Source organism: Chiloscyllium plagiosum, unplaced genomic scaffold (genome assembly GCF_037043375.1).
Source record: "Chiloscyllium plagiosum isolate Xiang-an unplaced genomic scaffold, Cpla_swu_hap1 HiC_scaffold_4, whole genome shotgun sequence".
NCBI classification, from domain to species: domain Eukaryota; kingdom Metazoa; phylum Chordata; class Chondrichthyes; order Orectolobiformes; family Hemiscylliidae; genus Chiloscyllium; species Chiloscyllium plagiosum.
In genome coordinates, this window is record NW_028270142.1 from 45,766,403 (window position 1) to 45,792,422 (window position 26,020).

A 26,020-nucleotide genomic window follows, 5' to 3' on the forward strand; every position below is an offset into this window, starting at 1 on the left:
TAAGAAACCGGGTTTCCTGAACATATTTATTTGTGAGAAGAACTTGGTTTTGATTTGTAGGAGCCACCTAACTAGCATATTATTAGCTTGCACTACCATTCTGTATCGCTTCAGATGAACATTCCAATAAGTTAGTAGATTTTTTCCTGCAGTTGAAGATCGACAGTATTTTAAAAATATTCCAAAATGACATTGAGGACTCCAGAAATTATGGAGCACTGTCCCCCTGCAATATTCTTGTTAGGAAATCATTGATTCATATGGTATAATCATTGCACTGTACAGTAACAGTTGTAGTCACAAAGGATCATCACCTGCAGAAAGAAACTGAAATTGAGAGAATGTTGTATCGCTGAACAATATTGTCCCTGTTGTTTTATCCAAATCTTTATTCGACTGTAGCCAATGGAGATGAATCTCCTCCTACAGGTGAACATAAATATTGGTGCATAGAAAGCTTCTCATAAACTATTTCTTGCAGCCTGCCCTGTGATTTATTACCCAAATATATGTTGTCGGTTAATATACCAGGATATGTATTTTACATGTTCCCTTTCAAACCTATGCTTATCATAACCACATGCTAAGCAGTTAGATAACGTGATGCTGTATTACAATGAGTATACCCTTAACTGTAGATTTTCTGATTAGAGATCTTGCATGTGTTGCTGATCCTAATATAAGAGTGGGGAGAGCACTTATATTCTCTGCACTGCAGAATGTAATGAAGGCATAACATTACCTGCAAATCATATCAGAAACACAAGGACACCTAAATATGACTGAGGCGTGGTTAAGCATCAGTGGAATGATCGGACCCATTGACCAAGATTAATGAAACTCAGATGAGTTTTAATTAGTGCAGCTGTGGTCATAAATTATCTACAGAATACAAATATTGTTATATTTGGGAAATCCTTGATTTATTTTTTTCTGTTGCCCAGTAGATTTAGATGAATGAGTTCTAATCATAAACATTCTAAAAGAGCGCCTCAGGCAGCGATTTATTATTTAGTAAATGCAAGACACCATCAGCAAATGTGAGTGCTACCCAAACACTGCGCAGTAAACTTGTTCTCGACATTAATTTTAAAATGTCGCTGAAATGTGTGGCCTTGTACGAGTCGTCAAAAACATTAGGGTGTCTAGTACAAAACACAAAGCAGTCTGTCAGGCGAAGAATGTACAAGAATTATTGTCCAGCAGATGATCCATAACAGAATGCCACTGTGCATGCACTTCCAGCATATATCAACTACATTTATTCTGACACATAATGTGATCTTTTCATATTATACTTTAAGTGCATTTTTCAGTAAACAGAATGGCAAACAAGTTTCTGTATGAAAGCGTTAAGATTTGACAACTCTTGTTGTGATTATGAAAGATTCATGATACACGAAAAGCTTTGTGGAATCATGTAGATATCGTGGGAATTCAATACCCTGGATCAGCTAAAAATGTCATAGCTTCCCAATAAAACAAATAAGAAAATGATTGAATCTCTCCCCTTACTCTACAAAAAATTTGTTAAATTCCTTATAGCACAAGCTTGGGCTCAAACTACACTGCTTTAAGGGACTGTAAACAAAAGATAACAAGAGATATATTAAGTGGCAGCTTAACAACTGCTCACTACAAGAATGATAAAAGAAAGCAGAATGTTCACGTTAACAGATGACTGTCCTCTGTGGTTTGAGCTTTGGAGCAGATTTGTAATGTTTTGTATTGTTTGACATATTTTGAAATTGCATTGTGAAGTTAATAATGAGTCAACAGCCACTCTCTGCTAAGCAATGCTGGTCATAATATTTGTTGGTACTGCAGTATTCAGTCGTAAATATATTAAATCACTGTTCAAAAATATTCAATCAAATCAGGAATGATCCTGCACACTAATTCAATTTGAATTAAAACCTTATTGTTATGGGAAGAATTAACAAGTAAATCCATTACTTGGAAATTAAATATTGTCATGAAGATGAACAAAAAGAATTCCTTGGTTGGCAAGGATATCTCCTGGTAGAGTTTTGGAATGCATAACGAGAAGATTACAAGCTTGGAATCCCAACTTTCTCTGATATTTTACCTTTCTTTGCAATTTTCTCTCAATCAGGGACAAGTTGTGGACAAAGGGTAAATAACAATTCCATGTTAAAGGAAAGGATTATGATTGTCCTAGCCAACTGATCAAAGAATGACACTTAAGGCAACTCTGAGGAAGTTAGTACAGTAATCTTTTCAGTTTATCAGTTGTTAGAAGGTATAGGAAGAGACTCTGCAAGCACTCCACTATAACTTGAGGAGGCCCCATTAAAAAGTAATTTTTCTTTAAATTAAAATATAGAATTTTAGTGAATTTGAATTATGTTTGAGGTTTTAAGTGAGCTTTAATTTGTCAGTCTTCACGAAAGGTCAAATAAGCTCATTATAATCTACATGTTTATGGAGTCCCATTCCTTGATTTCTCTCTCTAATAAAACATCCAGTATAACTAAATGCACAATTTTAGAGATGGTGTATGAACAGACACTCTGAGAAAGTTGGGCTATTGCATAAATGCATCTTTGAACGTTGCAGGTTAGTAAAGCAATTTCGAAAAAAAAAGCATGATCCTTAGCCCAATGAATAGTAGCATAGAATATGAGGCTAAACAATGATGTTAATCCTTCATAAATCACTGGTCATAGCTCAGCAATATGTCCATTTCTACTCAGCACACTTTAGGAAGGATGTTAAAATGTTGGAGAGGTGGTGATGAGAGTGTACAGTTATCTGGAAAGACTAAAGACGCTTGCTCATAAAGAAGCAACTAGGCCTTGAAAATTATATTAGATGGCATAAATAAAGATAAGTTTTTCCAGCAGCAGGAAAGTTGACAGTAGAAGAAGCAGATTTGGGGTCATTGGTAAATGAACCAGTGGAGAAGAGGGTTCTTTTTATGCACAGCAAGTTATGACCTGGAATGCAATGAATGAAAGGTGGTGAAAGTGGCTTCAATCATATCTGACCTGCGAAATGAATGTATACTTAAGACACCCAGGGTGTGGGGCTTATTGTGCAGCTGTTTCAAAGGATGGCGCACACATGATGGACCAAATGGCCTGTGATTCTGATTAAATCACCGATTCTACAAACTATTTATCTTTATTGGGCTTAATTTCTGGTATGTGGAGAATAATATTGATTATTGCTAAACCAGTAGTTTTAAACCTTTTTCAGGTGAAGTAATCTTGTAATGAGAACTTCAGTGGAATGCTAACCCTTTGTCCCTTCCCCCTTCCATCATAAATACACCAGGAAGCAAAAACTAAAACAAACTAAAGCATATGAAAACAATGCAAATATAAATTACTTTGTTTAAATTAGATTAGATTCGATTCCCTACAGTGTGGAAACAGATCCTTTGGCCCAACCAGTCCACACCGACCCTCCAAAGAGTAACCCACCTAGACCTATTTCTCTCTGACTAACGCACCTAGCACTGTGGATAATTTAACATGGCCAATTCACCTGACCTGTACATCTTTGGACTGTGGGAGGAAACTGGAGCACCCGGAGGAAACCCATGCAGACACAGGGAGAATGTGCAAACTCCACACAGACAGTCGCCCGAGGTGGGAATCGAACCCGGGACCCTGTTGCTGTGAGGCAGAGTGCTAACCACTGAGCCACTGTGCCACCCCACATACTTGTAATATATGATTGTGGATTGTACAGTGTTAGCATATTGTACAGTTATTTCAGTCTTTTATGCAATGTTTTAAAAAATATTTTCTGTATTTGGTAAAATTCTCAAATGACCTTTAAAATTAAGTGGAACCCTTTAGGGCTGTTCGTGGAGCGTTTGGGTTCTGGGCAACTCGAATTAAATTGAAGGTAAGGAATCCATATAATTGAGGCTGTGGGTGTTCCCAACCTTTGTAATAAGAGGAACTATACTAAATAGTTGCAGCAAGTGGTGGTTATGCTAAACTTCGAATTGTCTGAAATCTCACTTTAAAAGAGAATTAACTAAGACTGTGGAAGTTTCTCTCTAACAAAGTGATAATTGGCATTGCTCGAAACAGACTGCCCGTATTTCATTATTTATTAAGTGCTTTGAGCATCCTGAGGTCATGAAAACTACAATATCAACAAAAGACTTTCTTTCGTTCTTATATATTTTTCATTTTGACCAACAATGTTTTTAAAATTAAACTTACACATCCAAATTCCCTTCATTAAAACCCCACTTCAAGACTCCTGTTACTGTTAGTACTAATCAAGCTGACATATTAGCATCATTGCTTAATCTATTGGATAAAACTATAGTACATGAAAACTATAAATTTTCCTGAACTTCATTGCCAGTAATCTCCTTAGCCCAATCATTGACTGCAAATTGCAATTTTTAACCTTGTTGAAAGAAGGAGATATTTGCATTTGAGTAGCACTTCTGATGATCTCAGGACATCGTGAAGTGCTTTACAGCTGCTGAAGTACTTTTGAAACAATGTTATAATGTAGGAATCAGAGAAGCCAGTTTGTATGCAGCAAGTTAAAAAGACCAGTCCATCTGATGTTAGGTGTTCTTAAGAATAAATTTATTAAAAATGAATTTGATCAGGATACTGGGGAAACTCCACTGTTGTTCTTCAAAGTATCTAAGGTCTTATGTACTCATAAAGCAGTGTTCAGTCAGGCCATATTTTCCTGGAATGGGGCTTGAACTCATGACATTCTGGTTAAAGGTGACAGAGTACCGACCATTGTATAATGGTGTAAAGATAATACTGAGAAAATTTGATCAACTCCAAAGATGTGCCTGAATAAAGCTGTGAAATTACTATGTTTCATGCAGATAGTGATGATATTTTTGCCATGCTATGTTGCTAGGGCATTGTGAGATCAAAAAAGCAGTGGTGTTGGGTCTCTTGAAGAGCATTGGGGTGGATAAATCCCCAGAGCCCGATGGTATCTACCCTAGGTTTTGAGAGAGGCAAGAGAGGAGATTGCTGGGGCCTTGACCAAGACCTTTGTATCCTCACGAGGCACTGGAGTGGTCCCAGAGGACTGGTGAGTAGCTAATGTTGTTCCTCTGTACAAGAATGGAAATAGGGGTAATCTGGGAAACTATAGATCAGTGAGTCTCACACCAGTAGTTGGAAAGCTACTGGAGAGAATTTTCAGGGATAGGATTTATGCACATTTGAAAAAGCATAGCCTAATTAGGGAAGTCATAATGGTTTAGTGCAGGGCTAACTTGATAGAATGTTTTGAGAAGTTGACGATGGTAATCAAGGAGGATGGAGCAGGGGATGTACTTTGGAGTTTAGTCAAAAGTGTGGTGCTGCAAATGCACAGCAGGTCAAGCAGCATCTGAGGAGCAGGAGAATCGATATTTCGGGCATAAGTCTTATCAGGAATGAGGCTTGTGGGCTTGGGGGGTGAGAGTTAAATGGAAGGGGGGTGGGGTTTGGGGGGGAAGTAGCTGAGAAAGTGATAGGTAGATGAAGGTGAGGGAGAAGCGCTCAGCCACCCCCCAACCTACCACCTTCTCCCCCACCTTCTTCAACCTATCACTTTTTCAGCTACCTTTCCCCTACCCCCCCCCCCTCATTTATCTCCCAGCTCTCCCGGCCCACAAGCCTCATTCCTGATGAAAGGCTTATGCCTCCAACGTCGATTCTCCTGCTCCTCGGATGCTGCCTGACCTGTGTGCTTTTTCAGCACCACACTCATGACTCTAATCTCCAGCATCTGCAGTCCTCACTTTCTCCTACTTGGATTTTAGTAAGGCTTTCGACGGGGTCCCTCATGATCGGCTCATCCAGAAGATTAAGATGCATGGGATCCATGATGACTTGGCCACATGGATTCAGAATTGGCTTGCCCAAAGAAGGCAAAGTTTAGTGGTGGAAGGGTATTGAGACTACTGCTGTTTGTGACATAAATAAATGATTTGGATGATAATGTAGATGAGTGATGTAGTAAGTTTAGAAATGATACAAAGATCAATAGAGTTGTAGATATTGTAGAAGGTGGTCAAAGAATAGAACTGGATATAGATCAGTTACACGTGGGTGGAGAAATGGCAAGTGGAGTTTAATCCAAGTAAGTGTGAAGTGCTGTACTTTGGGAGATCAAATGTTAAGAAAATGTATACAGTTAATGGCAGGAGCCTGAACAGCATTGATGTATAGAGGGATCTTGGGGTTCAAGTCCATTGCTCCCTGTAAGTGGCCATGCAAGTAGATAGGGTGATAAAGAAGGCATGTGGCATGCTTGCCTTTATTGATCAGAAAATTGAGTATGTGAGTCAGGATGTCGTGTTGCAGCTTTATAAGACTTTGCTTAGGCCACACTTCGAGTATTGCGATCAATTCTGGTCGCCACATTACAAGATGGATGTGGAGACTTTGGAGAGGGTGCAGAAAAGGTTTACCAGGATTCTGCTTGGATTAGAGGGTATGAGCTATAAGGACAGACTTGAAAAATTGTGGTTGTTTTCTCTGGAGCTACAGAAGCTGAGGGGAAACTTGATAGCAATCTATAAAATTATGAGATGTAGAGGTAGAGTTGACAGTCAAAATATGTTTTTTCCCACTGTTAAAGTGACTAAAATTAAGGGGCATGCAGTTAAGATGAGAGGGGAAAGTTCAAAGAGTGTGAGGGGCAAGTTTTTTTTTTACACAGTGTGGTAGGAGTTTTTAACTCACTGCTGGGGTGATGGTGGAGGCAAATATGATATGAGCATTTAAGGAACTTTTAGATGAGCATGTGAATATACAAGAAATGGAGGGATATTGGCCCAAGGGCAGGCAGAAAGGATCAATTTAATTTGGCGTCATGTTCAGCACAACATCGTGGGCCTTAGGGCCCATTCCTGTGCTGTACAGTTCTATGTTCTATGCAGATTTAAAGATTGACCAGTCAGCTGTTTTGTTCATTGTACATCTGGTAGAATTCCATTTGATTGTTAGGAAACTTCCAAATGTTTTTGGCCTGAGCAAACTGTACATGCTATTTTCTGTTACAACATCAATAATTGTTTCTTTTGCTTGTTAGCATCACTGATAGAAATTGAAGACTCAGTCTGTTCAAGTAATCCTCATTTATGTTGCAGTTTATGAGCATATGGAAGCAGTAAATTCTCTTGGTGAAATCTCCTGGTTTATGTTTCACTGAAATGAGGGAGATAAAAGGGCCATGGTAGTAAAAGTGTGGCTGTTGACAACCTGTTGTCTGCTTCCCACCTGCTTCTGTCTTGATGTAAGCATACGGTTAAGAAACGGGGGAATATCGATACACAGAGAGTGGTGAAATTTGGTTTTTGTTTGTTTTTAATTTGTGGGCATCACAAGGCCAGTGTTTATTGCCAACCCTATTTGCACTTGAAAATGTGGTGGTGAGCCACCTTTTCAAACATCCTTATGCTACAAGTATTCTACAGTGCTGTTAGCGAGGGAGTTCCAGGATTTTAGGGATTGTGAAGGAATGGTGATATATTTTCAAGTCAGAGTTAGGGTATGATGATGCTGCCTTTATCGTTCCAGGTTGTGACGGTCTCAGGTTTGGAAGGATGTGGAGGCCAGTGCCAGTAGAGTGATTGTGGTGAATAGCATAGTTGCATTTGAGAATAAGTTAGATAAGTAAATGAGAATGTTAAATCAGGTTAATGAATTTGTTTTGTAAAGGTTTGAGGAAACTTATTTTGTTTCTTATTACTGTATTTTTGAAGCTTTTTCTACATGGTATTGAGACAAAATTATTTTGAGGTTTCATCCCTTTAATTCTGCTATTACACTCACCATTGATCCTGCACTGCCTAACTATATAACTATATAAATCCAGTGAAGTTGTGTAAACAGGGCCCTTGCAATGCTTTTTTTTATTGTGAAATGCTTTGAGTAAGTGGCTGAGAAATTGACTGGATTTGGTCACAAAGCCAGCAACAACAGTAATAAGCACTGAAACTAATAGGATGAGGATAATGTGAACTTGATCCTACAATAACAACAACAAATTTCATCTGAAACAAAATCAGAAATTTCTGGAAAATCTCAGCAGGTCTGGCAGCATCTGTGGAGAGAAAGCGGAGTCAATGTTTTGGGTCTAGTGACCCTTCTTCAGAACCTTTGTCGCAAATTTAAAGATACTTAACCAATCTGGTATGCCATACCCTCATAGCATAGATTGAGTGTACATATAGACATTTTGGACTCATCACCATCTCCTTTTCCCCTCAAAGTGCAAACCAACACAATTCAATTTAATTGCAGACCTCAGTAAATTCAACGCTCTTTACTACCATTCTTTTGTAGGTTAATCTTTGTATCTATTAAACATTTTAAGTCTGGCAGACCACAAAGTGATACTGGATGATCTGCTTTCATCATAGTGATTGAAAGATAAATATTATTCTCAAGATACTGCAGACAACTACACTTCTCTTTGAAATGTTGTTGTGGCACCTTTTATGTGTGTCTGAAGAGTGGAGAGAGGGCCTTGACTTAATTTGTGATGCAAAAGTTGGCGCCTCCCATTAGTGAAACACTCACTGAGTACTACACTGGTGTGTCAGGTTATATGAAGTAGAGCAGAAAATAATGGAAACACTTCACAGGTTTGTCAACATCTGTCAGAGAGAGAAATGGACTGAACATTTCACCAGTGAGTTAAAGTTGACATCAGGCTCTACAGTATTGTCCACTGGTCATTCATAACCCTGCAGGAGCAGGTAATACAATCCCTGTATGCCTTCTTAGGCAGTGAGACCAAACTATTTGTGCACGACCAATCTGCAACTCCTGTGCCTCACTGCTTAGGCAGTGAGACCAAACTATTTGTGCACGACCAATCTGCAACTCCTGTGCCCATTGAAGTTGATCAGGAATAAGTTGGAGGCTGGCAAGTGCACAAATGAAAAACTCCATTTTGAATATCGATTGACTGATCACATGTGGCAGTCATAGAGTAATGCAGCCATACAGCATGAAAACAGACCCTTTAATCCAGCCAACCCACTCTGACCATGTTCCCAAACTAAACCAGCCCCATTTGCCTTGCTTGATCCATATCCCTCCAAACCTTTCCTATTTATGTACTTATCAAAATTACTTTTAAATGTTGTAACTGTACCTGCAACCACCACTTCATCTGGCAGTTCATTCCATGCAAGTTTAAAAAAATTGTGACTCATGTCCTTTTTAAAACTTCCTCCTCTCATCTTAGAAATTGCCCTCTAGTTTTGAACTTCCCCCATCCTAGGGAAAAGACCCTTGCTATTCACTTTATCTATGCCTCTCATGATTTTATAAACCTCTATAAGATGACCTCTCAACCTCCTGTGCTCCAGTGAAAAATGCCCCAGCCTATCCAGCCTATTTTTATATCTCAAACCCTTTATTCCCAGCAATGTCCTGGTAATTCTTTCCTGAATCCTCTCCATTTTAATAATATCTTTCCTATAGCAGGGTCACCAGAACTGCACACAGTATTCCAGAAGAGGCTTCACCAACATCTTGTACAACCTCAACATGACATCTCAACTCCTATACTCATTTGGTCTGAGCAATGACAGCAAGCTAAATGCCTTATTAACAACCTTGTCTACCAGAAATGCAAATTTTGAAGAATTATGTACCTGAACTTCTGGGTCTCTCTGTTTGACAACACTATCCAGGGCATCACCATTAATAGTATAAATCTATGTTACCAAAATACAATACCTTGCATTTGTCCAAATTAAACTCGCATTTGTCGCTCGTCACTCATTGACCCAATTAATTACAATCCCTTTGTAATCTTAGAGATTCTTCACTATCCACTCTACCACCAATTTTGGTATCATCTGCAAACTTACTAATCATGCCTCTTATATTCTCGTCACAATCATTTATATAAATGACAAACAAAAGAGAACTCAGTACTGATCTCTGAGGAACACAGAACTGAATCAGTAAAGAAATCCAAACAGAACTTTGTTCCAACTTAGCAATGTAAGCACTTATTAAAGTAACTGTATGGAATGATGCTTTTTTTTAATGGTTTTTTTAAAAATCAAGATTGCAATGTCAACACTGTGGGTAGAATTTAATGCACTCTTCTCTGGTGGGCTTGAAGTCAGGGAGGCATTTAGTCAGATGGGAAGCTACTGGGTGTGGGCTTCAACACCTTTGTATCTTTGCCCTTACTATGTTCAGGGTGGGAAGGCATGTAGATGATATTCTGGCCTAATGCCAATAAGGAAACAGAATGACAGTCTTATGGATCTATTCTTGCTGCCGCTGGATTTCAACTAGTAGTGGAAAGGGCAGTTGCCACATGGGAAACTAAAAATGCGAATTCTTTGAAGTTTGCATGAAGGCACTGGGGCTGTTGGGGGGCAGTGAGGATTACCTCCAAGTTCAAAAATACCTAGTACCTGATTGAGGGATTTGGCACTTGCACCCACCAGCATGCCTTGCACCCACATCTTTGAGACCCTGTTATATACAGTCTGAAGCTGTTCCTGACATTTGCCCCAGTCATGTCAGAGGGGAGAGTAGTCATCACAACTTTGCAGGTCAGGACCTGAGGTTCTATTGGATGGGGTGTTGCAGAAGTGGGACTTCCTCTTCCTCCGGGACTAGCAGCAGAGGCCATAACAGCAGACCATGCCAGCCTGGCCCAAGACACACACACACTCTCTCTCTTCTCTCTCTCTCTTCTCTCTCTCTCTCTTCTCTCTCTCTCTTCTCTCTCTCTCTCTTCTCTCTCTCTCTCTCTCTCCTCTCTCTCTCTCTCTCTCTCTCTTTCTCTCTCTCTCTCTCTCTCTCATTTCATGGATAGAAAAGGCAACGTAGGCAGAAAGATGCAAGATCGGGAGTGTGCTGCCAAACATTTGGCTCCTTACCCATTACATGAATAACATCCTGATTCTGATTGTCCTGAGTGGCTGACTGTGTCTAAGCTCCTGGGCCAGTATTAGAGGCTGCCCTTTACTGACTGTGCAGGTATCTCCTGAGCGAAAGCTATTCCCCTTGACTTGACTGAGGCCTGATGACTGCCGTGACAAGTTTCCTATCTTCTGTGTCTACGCTAAATAGCAACCAAGTCAGAAGTAATACATACTTGGTATTTCTGGCTGAGACTGCAAAGCACAAAATGGCAAGGCAGGTATGCTGTGAGTATCCTGGTGGGCTGAGATTGAGTGGGTGCTTTGATTGCATGTGGAAGACTCAAAGACGCAGCCTGATCCAGTCTATGAACTCAGTGCATGTCTCTAAGTGCATAGTGTCCCTGCTGCAGCATTAGTATGATAGTTGATAGTTCAGTCCAAGGCACAGCATTGAAATGTCGAAGCATCTTATAAGTGGATCAGAAATGTGTCATCAGGGTTCAAAGAGGCTGCACATATTGGATGTCTGTGAACATGGAGTGTTTGTGGCCAATGCCCATGACGCTTGCCCTCAGATGTTGGTGCTGAAAATGTGTTGCTGGAAAAGCGCAGCAGGTCAGGCAGCATCCAAGGAACAGGAGAATCGACGTTTCGGGCATAAGCCCTTCTTCAGGATGTTGATGCCTAATCTCCAACTTGGAGTTCCTTCAAAATGAAGGTGAGCTGGATTCGTCAATTACCAGCTGTGATTTTCATGTTGAGGTTTCTTGATATCTAGCTTGTCTGGAATGTTTGTAAGATAGAAAGCTGAATATTAATGCAATGAGTTGGACTGTTAACAAGAAATAATCACTCTTAATTAGCAGTTCACCACTGCCTGAAAAGAAACTCACCATGCTGCTTGTCAAAAGCATAAAAGATATCTTGTGATGCTCTTGAATTTAAACTTAACTGATTCTGCTATAAGACTCACCATAGCCCATCTTAAATAGACTCCTATAAGATTCTGCCTATTAGTACTAAGATCTTGCCAGTATTTGTAATATTTATAATTTCCTGTCTTGAGGTGGAAATAATCAAGGCTACCACCAGCACCATTTGTTTCCTGCTACTATACATGGTGTGTAAACCAGACTATAATGTAGGTCAATCCTCACCCAGAACTTGACACGAGACGACATTATCTTTTTTGTTGTTTCTCTCAGATCAAGACAAATCTGAGCTTTATTTCAACAACCTTAATGCTCTGAAGATTCAAGAATAATCTAGACTCACACTCCAGTCCAGTACTTGGGGAGGTAGCGTCTTTGACATGACCTGTTAAGCTGTTTTAGCTGGATCCTCTGGCTATTATTTTGAAGAACAAAGAAGTTCATCCTGGTCTCCAGGCTAATTTTTATCCCTTGATAATCTTTCTAAAGCGTTTGATCTGGTCATTATCATGCTGCTACTTGGAGGGGTTTGCTGTGCACAGATTGCCTGCCACACTCCTACATTACAACAAAGTTAACATTTCAAATGTACTTCATTGGCTGTCCAGTGCTTTAGGACAACCCAAGGCTATGATAGATGCTATATAAATGCAAGTTTTTCTTTGAGGGTGGTGCAAAAGGACTTTCTTTCTTAACTGAAACCTTTTGGGGCCATTTTGTTTATGTTGCTAACTTTGATTGTAAACTTTTAATTTTTCCACCATTTTGATCACTGGTAATGCCTGGTTCATGCATTTAAAATACAAGTTGTTCTTTACAATGTTGTACAATCTTAATATCTTAAAGCAAAGATACAGCTTTAAATATCAGAATTGTGCAATTTTTCTGGAAAAACTGATCTTCAGTTGCAATAAAACATGCATTTCATAAAGTCTGAATGAAAGTAAAGCTCTCACTAAATTATAAATGCAATTCACTAACATTGCAAAAAGAATATTTAAATCAAAACATTTATCAGAAAACATCTCGACAAAATTGTACTTTATGTGTAATTTATAGCACAGAAACACTCAGTTCAGCTGGTTTGTGCTGTTGATTCTAAGTTTGCTACTTCATTCCACCCTCAGCAATATTAACAACAGCAACTTTTACATAGTAGGTTTGCTCCAAGGTGCTCTTAAGGGCATTATAAGGAACTGCAAAATGAGATATTAGAATAGGTAACTAAAAGCTTAGTCAAAGAGATCATGTGTAAGCTGGATCTTAAAAGAAGAGTGTGAGGTCTTGAGCTGGAGAGGCTTAGAGAAGGCATTCCTGAGCTTAGGGCTCAGGCTGCTGAAGGCATGGTCAGTAATGGAATTATGCCAAAATAGTAGAGCGCAGACGTCTCTTATAAAGTGTGCCTATCTAACTTCCTGTTAGAAGCATCTGCACTATCATACATCTCAGTTACTGTGTGTACAAGTATTATGTTCTTACCACTGTCGGGAACAAAGTTCCTGCAGGTTTTGTTATTGGATATATCATTGACTATTTATGTTTGTAGCCTGCTAATTTTGGATTCCTACGCAAGTGGAAATTTTATTTCCTACATCCATCATAGATCTACTAATATATTGAACCCATGCATGCATCAGAATTGTAAACTTTGCCAGAATAGATTGACCTTACATAGGTTTATAAAATCATAAGGGGCGTAGATAAGCATAGTAAAGTTCTTTTCCCTGCGATGGGGGGGGGGTTTAAAACTAGATGGCATATGTTTAAGGTGAGGGGGAAATATTTAAAAGGAGCCTGGGGGCAACATTTTCATAGAGGGTGGTGTGTATATGGAATGAACCAGAGGAAGTGGTAGATGCAGGTATAGTTACAGCATTTAAAAGATATTTGGACAGGTACATGAATAGGAAAGGTGTAGAGGGGTATGGGCCAAATGCAGGCAAATTAGACTGGTTTTATTTAGGAAACCTGGTTGGCATGGATAATTTAGACCGAAGGGTCTGTTTCTATGCTTATGACTCTATGCTTGTCAAACCAAGAGTTGGTCTGTGGCAGTGTCACATCTTCCTTTGCCTATGTTCTGTACTGAACCCATTCAACTCATGATGCAGGAGATTTATTTACAAGTTGGCTGAAAAAAAGCCAACATTTTAAAATGTTCCAATCAAAGTTAATTTGATTTACAGTAGGGACTGCTTCAAGTAGAAAAAGGCCATGAAAATGAGCATCGCTGCTTTTATGAGAAAGCAATGTGAGCTCTGTTTCTTTGTTCTCCTTAATTGTCCTGTTCCTCGACTTGTTTAGTATTTTCACATGTCCTTCAGCCAGGACATTGGGATTGTTGTGTCCCTGGCCCCTTCATGTACGGCTTCATATTTCTTTGTCATGAATTGTAATTTTGTGAGCCAAGGCTCGTTCACCCTTGATTTTTCGTCTCCCTAAGATTGAATGCTGTGTGTGTGCAGTCTTTCATCTTTGCTGGCCTAACCAAGTGCTGCCAAAGCTTTCCTAATGAGGGTAGACAACAGAAAATGACAGCTTATATTGGACTCAAACAGCTTGTCCAAGTGTCTTCCTTGCCTTTGCCTCCTATTTGAAATTTTTCTCTTTATTTTGGACACCAGCGTGTATCTGTCGGTTTCTACGCAACTGAGATTTCTTTGTGTTTTTCCATTTGCACTTAGGTTATCTGAAGCTAGAGCATTCAGTGGTGATTATAAAATAGTAAAATTATCAAAGATTTTGAAGTTTGTGCGTTCTATTATTCATGAAAATAAATTAATTGAGGCCTATTCAACACCGAAATCTGTTTTACTCTTTATAAGGAAACGTAACAATCTCAACTTTTAGGAGTGATAAACCTCTTTTAATTACAGGGGTGGTGTTTTTATTTTTAAGAGCAATGAATTTCTCCAAGTTACTTTATTTTAACATCCTTGAAACTGATCTGTCTAGTCAAAGTGATAGTAAGAAATCTTTAGTATGGATCTTTAGTGCACTGATTTCCAGTTGTTATTTGTTTGGAATTTGGCCACAAATTCAAACAATGTTGAACTGCAACATTAACAAAATAGATTCTCCCCTGTATGATTGAGTTTCCCTGTAAGAAGTGCTGAAAGTAATTGTTTTTCTTTTTTGAGATATTTCTAAAACACTGAACTGATGTGCTGTTGTAGTCTTTGCAATTTTGAGGGGTTTTTGCTCTCATTGTTTATTTGTAAAGAAGTGAAAAGTTTGCACTAGCCTGGGTATGAGGATAACACAATGAAACTATGGCTGAAATTTTAGTTCAGAAAAGGAAACTTTAATCTATGCACCACTGGCAGCTGTCTCTTTAGCTGTTTAGGCATTAAGTTCTGAAATTCCCTCCCTAATACTCTCCATCTTGCCTCTCTTTTATCCTCTTTTAAGACACAAGAATATATCTCTGTGGCCAAGCTTTTGACCACCTGTTTTTAACATCGTTTCTATGTGGCATACTATCATATTTAATTTGCTAATAGTTCTGCAAATATCCCTTAACTGTTTATTTTAGCAGCAATAGAGGTGTTGTATATGCATCAACGTTGTTGGTTGCAACTGAAACAGTGTAATTCCACTGGAAAAGGGAAAAGACAAAATAGGGTAACATGAGTAACTAAGAGGTAGTAAAGGGCCTGCGCATTATGCTGGTGATATAGTGGGGCTAAAATATTTCACATGCCAAAATTTACCTCCATATATGTACCTACATTGCTAAGAATGGAAGGAGCTTAACTAGAATTGGTGCTGAGTCCACTGCTTTTCATCATTTAAATAAATGATTTAAATGTGAACATAAGAGGTATAGTTAGTAATGTTGCAGATGACACCAAAATTGAAGGTATAGTGAACAGCAAAGAAGGTTACCTCAGAGTACAATGGAATCTTGATCAGATGGGCCAATGGGCCGAGGAGTGGCAGATGGAGTTTAATTTAGATAAATGTGAGGTGCAGCATTTTGGAAAGGCAAATCAGGGCAGGACTTATACATTTAATGGTAAGGTCCTAGGGACTGTTGCTGAACAAAGAGACCTTGGAGTGCGAGTTCATAGTCCCTTGAAAGTGGAGTTGCAAGTAGATAGGATAGTGAAGAAGGTGTTTGGTATATTGAGTACAGGAGTTGGAAGGTCATGTTGCGGCTGTACAGGACTTTGGTTAGACCACTGTTGGAATATTGCGTGCAATTTTGGTCTCCTTCCTTTCAGAAAGATGTTGTGATACTTGAAAGTGCTCAGAAAAGATTTACAAGGTTGCTGCTATGGTGGAAGGTTTGAGCTATAAGGAGAGGCTGAATAGGCTAGGGCTGTTTTCCCTGGAGCATTGGAGGCTGAGAGATGACGTTATGAAATCATGAGGGGCATGGATAGGGTAAATAGACAAAGTCTTTTCCCTGGGGTGGGTGAGTCCAGAACTAGAGAGCATAGGTTTAGTGTTAAGAGGGGAAAAATTTAAATGGAACCTAAGGGCCAACGTTTTCACACATAGAGTGGTGCATGTATGAATGAGCTGCCAGAGAATGCGGTGGAGGCTGGTACAACTACAACATTTAAAAGGCATCTAGATGGGTATATGATTAGGAAGGGTTTAGAGGGATATGGGCCATCTGCTGCCAAATGGGACTAGATTAGTTTAGGTTATCTGGTCGAAGAGTCTGTTGGACCGAAGGGTCTGTTTCTGTGCTGCACATCTCTATGACTCTATGGTTGTTTTGGGGCCAAAAGGAGAAACATGACTGGTCAAGTTGATATGAGGCACCTGAAGCTGCTACAATGCTACATGAAGTGTAGACATGACTCATTTACTCCCTCCAGTGCTTCATAAACTGTTGATGTACCTCCAAATCAAATAAAGCTATTGAATGATGGAAAATCTTTAAGAAAATGAGCAGAGGTGGAAATGATTCTTCACGGGACCAACAATCTGATCCAGTCTTGTATGTGATATGCTTCTTTGATGTGATGCCACCTTTAAAAGTGATTATTTTATTATGAAAGCACTTTAGGGGGCTGCACAGCTGAACTAAGCATTGCTAGGTTAAAGAGGAGAAATAAATTTTAAAATTGTTCTTTGTCCTAAACACTGTGCTGGAAAATGTAGATACATCAGGCTGCATTGTGATTGCCCATTACTTGGAAGTATGTCAATGGTCCAATGTCTAATAGACTTATCTGAAGAGGAGCGACTTTGCTGAAGGGCTAATTAGTGACCATTCACCAGTACTGCCTTCAAAAAAGGACAGAAAATTGCAAGGGCCTGTACTTTTAAGCATTAGGCAAAAGCAAAGTATGTCAAACTGCCTATGTTTATAAAACAACATTTTGTTCTGTTGAAAACTTGAACATCTATCTTTAACAAATCGTTATTAATTCAACCTTATCTTTCCTTGCACGGTATAAAAAAAGTAGATAAAAATTCGCAGAAATGTTTGTGTTGCTCACATTTTTGATTCTTTCACCACAAACTTGTGGGGAATCACTTTATTTGTAAATCTCAGGAAAGTGTAGCTAAACACAAGAGATACAAAATTGTTTCTTAAAAAAATATAATTATTATTCATTTAAATATGTTTTGACTAAGTCAACCTTTTAAATCATTTTTAGTTTTAGATTATTGTTGGTATAGAGAAATCTTTGTCACTAATTTTATTCTAGCGAACCCTATCATATTGTAGAAAGACTACACAACAGAATTTGAATGGTTCAGTGTAATATCTAGCACTGCACTCATACAATGAAATGTAACTTAAACTGAGAAGTGTTTATTTGTTTAGGATGTTGTATTTGCTTTTCAAAAAAACTAAAAATGAGGGAATAACATTATGGTGTCATTTGTTATTTAGCAATGGGCACACGTTGATAGGTCAATGATATTTTAAGAACAAAAATTGCATTCATACTATTTGAAATCAAATTATTATCGATATCAAAGTAAACACTGTTCTGTCATTTAATGCATGGGTGATAGGCATTTGCAATAGCTTAAAATTATTTGTTTGCACAAATTGGTCAGAAAATTAATTTCAGCATAAATAAAACAGAAAATGCTGGAAAAATTCAGATCTAATAGTATCAATGAAGAGGGAAACCGAATTAACAGTTCAAGTTCAATGACAACTCTTTACTTCCTTTTGCTTTTATTTTAGTTTCAACATATCTACTAATCAAATTACTATCTGATCATATGGGATAGAAACACTTGCAATGTGCCTAGTATAGGCAGGGGCACATATGTTATTTTTATTACTTAAGTAATGAAGAAAAATTTAACAAAACCTGAACAAATGTAGTCAAATTGTTTCCAGATGCTAACCTAATTTTCAGTAATAATCTATAAAATGCTGACTTTTGATGCAGGTTAAATGTGATGACGTGCTTTCTTGGAAATGGTAAGGTTTGAAAGAATTTAACTTTTCTCCCTCCCTTTTCCGGTATTTTAAAAAAAATCTCCTCTGCCTTGGGAGATTTTCTGAAACAAGAGAGAACTCACCCGCTGCCTAATAATTTTCTGCTGGTTTTGTCCTATTCTTTGACTCATCACCAGGAAGTAATCAGAGCATCCTGTGATAATTTGCTGAGAGTCTATTTATGCCCTTTCTTCCCTTCTTTCCCCGTGGCATTCTACAAGGAATCCCAGAAACAAACCAAACTGTCAGTCTTTTCACTTTGATGAATGCAATCAAATGCGGATCAAAAGTTAACTTTGGTTTTAAAAAAATTCACAGCAAAATTTCATTCATAGAAGTGTCAATTTTGAATGCATTTAAGACTGCTCTAAGTAAACTACTCATTGTGGACTGCTATACCTAATCCTTACCACTTTGAAGTAAATGAAGGAAAAATGCTTGTGTTGATAGTTACAGAAATATAATAAGAACATGATTTTTATTTCTAAAGATCAATAACCCATCAAAATGTGTCTCTTACAAGAATATGCTATTAATTTAGTACTTAATGTAGCAACTGCACAAGTAACTTCAGCAGTCTTCGGTATTGCATATGCTTTTTTTTCCTAAAACAACTTAAATCTCATACAGAACATTTAAATTTTTTTTTAGTTGTTGGAGCATGCACGTCAGAAATGTAGCGTGTATGGTTGAAAAAAGAGGCAGTTTGGATTATTGAAAATAAAGCCATAGTGGTCATCAAACCCACACACATAAAATGCACCAGCAGCTTTTTACTGCATCAATCTCTTTCTGTTTTGATTTCAAGTTTGGATTTGTGAATCAAGTAAGGGTGTGGGTTTGCCATTTGCAACCAATGCTGTCTCACTCAGGATTTCAATGCAGTATTTCAGTTTTTTTATGAAGATTATTTGAGTCTATAAAACCACAAACAGAAATAATGTCTTAAATGCAATCATTGTCAAGCCTGAACAATGTAATTTATCAAGAGAGCATTTCAGACTATATAATAAGTTTCATATATTAATACAATTTTTCATCATATGTCAGACTCTGATTTATGAATAGCTTGTGTTCTAAGGTAATCATTGAATTATAATTTAGTAATAAGAGACAAAGAACAAGAGGCTGGAACTGCTACCTTGCATTAGTTTACAAACCACAGAGCCAAATTACTAAATAACCAACGGCTAAATTATACAGTATTTGTTTTCTAATTTGAAGGAAAGCACTAGTTAATTGGATAAAAGCTAAAGTCCTTCATATTTTTAAATGATTTAAGAAATTTGGTCCTGCAATTACTGTGCATCCAGCCTGCCTCCCATTATGTCTTTATTTTTCCCTCCATCTCTTTGCAACTAAATGAATTTTTAAAACTTTCCTCGTTTTTTTGCCAGTTAACATTCTATAGGTCGATGATGTAAGATTTAAAGAATAGTGTCAGAGCAAGTATCTTGACACTAACATCCCACATATTCAAACTAAAGGGCCCTACTCTTTGATCAATTGTTGGGCAGTCTATTTGTGGAAGAAGTGATGTATGGAGGTCATCACTGTATTTTATATTGTCTAGTTGTAAAAAACTTTGATGAAGTAAATGTCAGTCAATGATCAACATGTTCTGCTTAGTGCTACTTTTCTTAGTATCTTTAAGTTCCCACCTCAAAACACCACTCCTGGACCAGTTCCCAAAAACCTCACATGTAATACTCGCACCGGAATCCTTGTACCTAACACCTTGGTAGATTTAAGTCACTTGCAACTTTAACTTTTAGACTAGAAGTGCGATAGCTTATTCCTGGAGCTACCACTGACACACCTGTGCTTCAGTGCACTCAGCTTAATAAACCACTTCTGCATTTTTATCCCATCACTTTCTGTCAACTTTTCAGTCCAAGTAAATCTAATTTACTAAATCTGTCATTCCCTTTTCAGGATCATTGCTCGAAATAGCCAACTTCATTGGACTAACTCAGTATTTAATGTTAAAATTGAAACTAAAAGTCTTTTAGCTTTTGCTTTTCCCTAAGCTTCAACCTTCCCTACTTCTATCTCAGATTCTAGCATTCTCTAACAATCCTTTGAGGCCTCATTATTTATCATGCTGGGTCACAAACAATCTGAAATAAATAAAAGACAATTAGTTGACAAACCTATTCATTCTATAGCCAAACTTCAAAAACTGTTTATTTAAGAAATCACCAACACAGAGAAAAGAACCCACCAGTTATGAACTCAAAAACCAGACCCAGACTCTCGCCAATATCATTAAAAATTATAACTATAAATCCCATAATTTACATCAGAGTCCTGATCTTTCTTCTCCAGCCAAAGAATATCTTCTCACCTGAATCCTACCTTTTGCTGTTCACAGCAGATATTTCTGTTTTTTCTTCCATGTCTCTTCAGACTTTAGTTTGCAATAGCAAAAACATCTGCCTCTGCTATTATGTTCAGGTATTAAAACCATTTGCCATTAGACAGAACTTGTATGTAATCACATGACTCTTTATATTCCATTTCAGTTAATATAAAAAACCATTTTATAAAAGCTTGCATTTCTAACAAAGCTTAGGAATATGTGGGGCCTATACAGCTGAAGATATGGCTTCCAGTGTTCGAGGGATTACAATCTGAAAACTCAAGAGGTGAAAACTGGGGAATCATGGAGATCTTAGAGGGTATATTTTATTTGAAAAAATGCAAAGAGAGATTTGGATGCGCAGAATTTTAAAATTGTGACATTACCAGAACAAGAACCAAACACAACAGTGAAGGGAACTTGAACTTGAAGTATGGACAGCAGCATTTGGATGAATGCAACTTTACAAAGACCTCAGCTGGGTTCTCTCTCTTAAACAGGTCGGTTTCATTTCTTTGTGACCATTCCAAAAGATGTGATTTGTATCCACATGTACACATGATTATTATTGTATTGAGAAAATAATGGTGTAGTGATAATGTCACTGGATGTGTGATTCAGCTTGCCAGATTAATGCTCTGGGGGCATATGTTTATAAGGCAACATGGTTTGTGGTGTAATTTGAATTCAATAAAAATCTAAAATGTAACTAGTCCTTTTGTGACCATTGTCGATTGTCATGCTGTTAGTTATTTATGTCCTCGAAGGAAGGAAATCTGTTTTCTTCACCTGGTTTGGCTGATGCATGACTCCAGATCCACAACAATGTAGTTGACTCTGGGCAATTAAGGATGGGTGGTAAAAGCTGACCTAGCCAATCACACCCACATCTTATGAATGAAAAAAAAATCCAAGATCAAAATGTTAGTATTTGATTAATAACTCTTAAGATATGATGCTTTTTGTATCATACTTTGAGTGTATGATCGGAATAAATATTTATTTGCCAAAGGCTGTAGCTCCAGTGGGAGTTAGAAGCTCAAAGCTGGATTTCCAAATATTTATCAAGATATATCCTGATAAAATTTGAATGGATTCCAGTGAAAAATCTCCAATAGGAAACCTGAGGGCCAACACTCTTTTCAAGTGATATCCCTTGTGTACATAGATGATTAGTTATACATAAATAAGCTGTAGAGACAGAAATTTGATGCTGTGTATCTATAGGGAAACAAATCAAGAATACATAGTATGAACATGGTTAAGCTTTGTGAAATGGTGTGAAACAAGTGATGGTGAGTTGATGCTCATTTTACATCTCATTGCCTTGTCTTCAACAGGAATAAAAATGGGAAGCGATATAAAATGGGTTGTGAATTTGCTATCAAACATTTAACAGTAATGCAAATGTCTTCCCTTTGCACTTGAACACAACTGAAAGCGTACAAAAGTGTTTGTTCAGTATAATTTATGGGCAGAGAGCAGAATGTAAAGATTATTGAAATATATTAATTGTAAATTCGAATCTGTGAAGGAGCATTCATCTGACTCTATCTGAACATAGTGCATTGTATATAAAATACCAGAAGAGGTAGCTCCTATTGTTGGTACTCTGGCTCAAGCCAAGTCTATATCCTACTGATGCTCCTGGGATGTCTTGGAATGTCCATCATTTATTATTCATACCATGCTACTGGCATTCAGTCTGCCTACTGATTAAATGCACTTTCACAAAATGTATGTGCATTCTAACTATTGTTCTGATTCTTAACTCTCAAATTGGGCTCAATGACAGAGGAGCAGGCAAGAAAGAACCCTGTTTCAGGCAGCCAGAGACAGCTAGATTCATTGGCACTAATTAGAATTGGTTCCTACCAAACTATGGAGAGGAACTAGCTGTTTGTTGAGTCTCTAAGTAGTTAAGTCTTTTCAATTCTTAAATTTTAGCATAATAAACAAATTTATTGTAAAGTTAATAAAGTATATAAGTAGTAATAAATGTAAGTGAATCATGAATTAAATAAGGAAAATTCATTATGAATCGTAGTTCAGATGATGTGTCAAGGCTGCAGCATGTGGGAGCTCTGGGATATGACAGCGATCTTTGCAAATATACCCTCAGCAAATATTTTAAGTTGAAGCATCTTTGCTCTGGATTTTTTGCACTGTGTGCAAAGCTACTGACCTTGCAATGAGAGGGAAAGTTGCTTAGACTTTTTGTACTGGGAGTTGGTTGCATCACTTAGGATAGGGTCTTCTCATTTGGTCACTGGTCAGGAACAGGTGGGTGTGACTGTGAGTTAGACAGGTACGGTGATGCAGAGGGCAAAAATGTCAGCCTCTGCAATTGTTCAATAGGTTTGAGGTTCTTGCAGCCTCTTTGGTTGAGAGCAGGATCTACACTGTGGCAAATTGACTGTGACCTTGTGGGGTTGGAAGCAATATGCAGTAGGAAGTATGCAGTAGTAGGAGGTGATTGTCGACGAAGGTGGTGTGGGTGAAATTGACGCCGTTCTCTGCAAGCAAAGAGTCTAGGTGGCTGTATTGGCTGCTCCATGCTAGAGTTGGGAACATCTGCTCAAAGCTGGAAAGGAATTTGTGGTGTGAGGGGAGGATCCAATGGTCATGGCACATATAGGTACCAACAACATTGGTAGAACTACAAAACAGCATCTGAGCAGAGAGTAAGAGGAGCTCGGCACCAAATTAGAAAGCAGAATTTCACAGTTTATAATTTCTGGATTATTACCTGAACTGTGTGCAAATTGGCTTAGGGTACATAAAATTAGAGAGATGAAAATATTACTCAAAGACTTTTGTGGGAGAAGTGGGTTCTGCTTCATGGGCTAATGCAACAAGCAATGGGAAAAGTGGGGACTGTATTCTTGAGAACTGCTCAACTAAGGAAGCAGAGAAGAGTTTTAAACTAAAGTCAAGGGATCAAATGTGGAAAGATGTGGCATATCAAAGAGCAGAAACAAAGTAAGTGAGGACAATTAGTAACATAGGATGGCAGGAAGGAATAAATGTTATAAAGACTAGATGTTATAAAGCTAACAAAAAGACAGAACTAAAGGGTCTGTATGCGAATGTGTATGGAATTCACAACAAAGTGGATGAATTGATAGCACGTATTGCAATAATAAATATAACCTGATGGCTGTTGTACATGGCTGCAGGATGACAAGCATTCGGTCCTGCCTACTTGGGTATGTGACATTCAAGAAAAATAAGCTGGGTAAAAATGAAGGAATAGCACTGTTAATCAAGGATTACATTTGTATAATAGTTAGAAATGACCCTGGTTTAGGACATGAGATTATAAAATCAGTTTGGGTGGAGATGAGGAAGAGGAGGGGAAAGAGGCCACTATTGGGGGTGGTCTATGTGTCCCTAACAATACCCATAATGCGGGGCAAGTACACGAGATGAAATGTTGCATGCTTGTGACTAACAGTAAAAATATTAATGGATGACTTTAAATTACGTTTCTACTGGAAAAATCAGATTGGTAGCAGCAGCCTGGATGAGAATTTCATAGAATGCTGTCTAGGTAGTTTCTTCGAGTTGCATATTTTAGAACTGACCAAAGAGCTGTTTATATTAAACCTGATATGTGTGATGTGACAGCATTAAATAATAGCCTCAGAGTTAAGGCATTCCTAAGCAGCAACAATATGATAACTGACTTTTACATCCAGTTTGTAAGGTAGAAGATTGGGTCTGAGACTAGTATTTTAAAACTATATAAGGATAACTATGTGGTTATCAAGCTTAGCTAACTGAAGTAGACTGGCATAGGAGCTATGAGATAGATCAATAGAGACACAGTGGCAGAATGACAGTTATTTAGAATGCTGAGAATAAGTATATCAGTACAAAGAAAAATGCTAAAAGAAAGACCTATTATCTGTGATTAAGTAAGAAGTTAGAGAAAGCAACAAACTTGAGAGAAAAACATGCAATTGCACAGATGATTGGCAGGCTATATGATTTGTCAGAATATAAAGAATGGCAGAGAGTGGATAAAAGATTAATAATGAGGAAAATATTAGTGTATGAGAGGAAGCTAGCTAGGAATGTGGAAATGGATAACAAGTTTCTACAGGTATTTAAAAAGGAAATGAGTGAGCAAAGTGAGTGTTGGTCCTCCAGAGAGTGAAAATGAGGAATTAGTAATTGGTAATAAGAAACTAGTAGATGAACAAATAGCTTGCTTCAGTATTCACTACAGATGATTCAAAAAACTCTGGCAATAGTTATAACTCAGGAGGTGGAAAGGAGAATGGAACTTAGCAAAATTACAATGGCAACTGTACTGAGCAAATGCATGGAGCTGTGGCTGCTAACTGGATGAACTTTAGCAACTGCTTTTAAGACCTTAAGATAATGAGGTGGTGGATGTATTGGTGTTAATTTTCCAAACTTCTGGAGATTCAGGAAATGTTCCATTGCACTGGAAAGTAGTAAATATAACCTGTCTGTTCCAAAAAAGAAAGAAATAGAAAATAGGAAACTATATGCCAGTTTGCTTGATGTGTATCCTGGGGAATGTGTTAGATTTGATCATTAAAGGGAGTATTGTTGCATTTCAAGGAAACTTCTAAGCAATCAATAAAGGGGGACCTGTAGAAGTAATGTACTTGGATTTCCAGAAGGTATTGATAAGGTGCCACATCAAAGGTTGTTGTGGAAAATAAAATCTCGTGGTGTTGGGGATAAGATATTAGTATGGAAAGAAGATTGGCTGGACAGCAGACAGCAAGACATAGGCATAAATGGATTTATGTTGGGAGGATGTGATAAATGGAACCCTGCAAAAATTTGACCTGGGGCCTGAAATCTTTACACTTTGCACTAATACTTTAGATGAAAGGATGAAGCGATGATAGCTAAATTGCAAAATGATAGCAAGATAAGTAGGAAAGTATGTTGTGATGATGACATAAAGAAGTTACAGATGGACATAGTTTGGATAAAGATTTGGCAAATGGAGTATAATGTGGGAAAATGTGAAGTTTTTTAATTTGTCAGGAAGGGTAAAAAATAGTTTCACTCAAATGCAGAACATCTGAAGTGCAGAGATTTAGATGTTCTGGTGCCAGATTAACAGTTAGTATGGATGTAATTAAAAAGGCTAATGGAATGATATCTTTTATTGCTAGATAATTTGAACATAGAATTAAGGATGTTAAGATTCAGACATTCGTGAGACCATGTCTCAAATATTATGTGCAGTTTTGGTTTGTTATTTAAGAAAGGATAAACCTCATTGGTAGCAGTTCAGAGGGGGTTTACTACATTAATTTGAAAGGAAAACTTTGCAGATGCTGGAAATCTGAAATAAAAACAAAAAATGCTGGATAACCTCAGTACGTCTGATAGAATCTGTAGGGAGAGAAACAGAGTGAAACATATAAACAGAGCAAATGAGAGCA

The 26,020-nt window shown here is 37.9% G+C and overlaps 1 protein-coding gene across 4 annotated transcripts in view; it reads left to right on the forward strand.

Moving 5' to 3' along the window:
* Positions 1-26,020, forward strand: part of LOC122549216 (zinc finger protein 407) — a 525,130-nt gene that overhangs the window by 252,180 nt on the left and 246,930 nt on the right. The gene's annotated exons all lie outside the window — the stretch shown is intronic.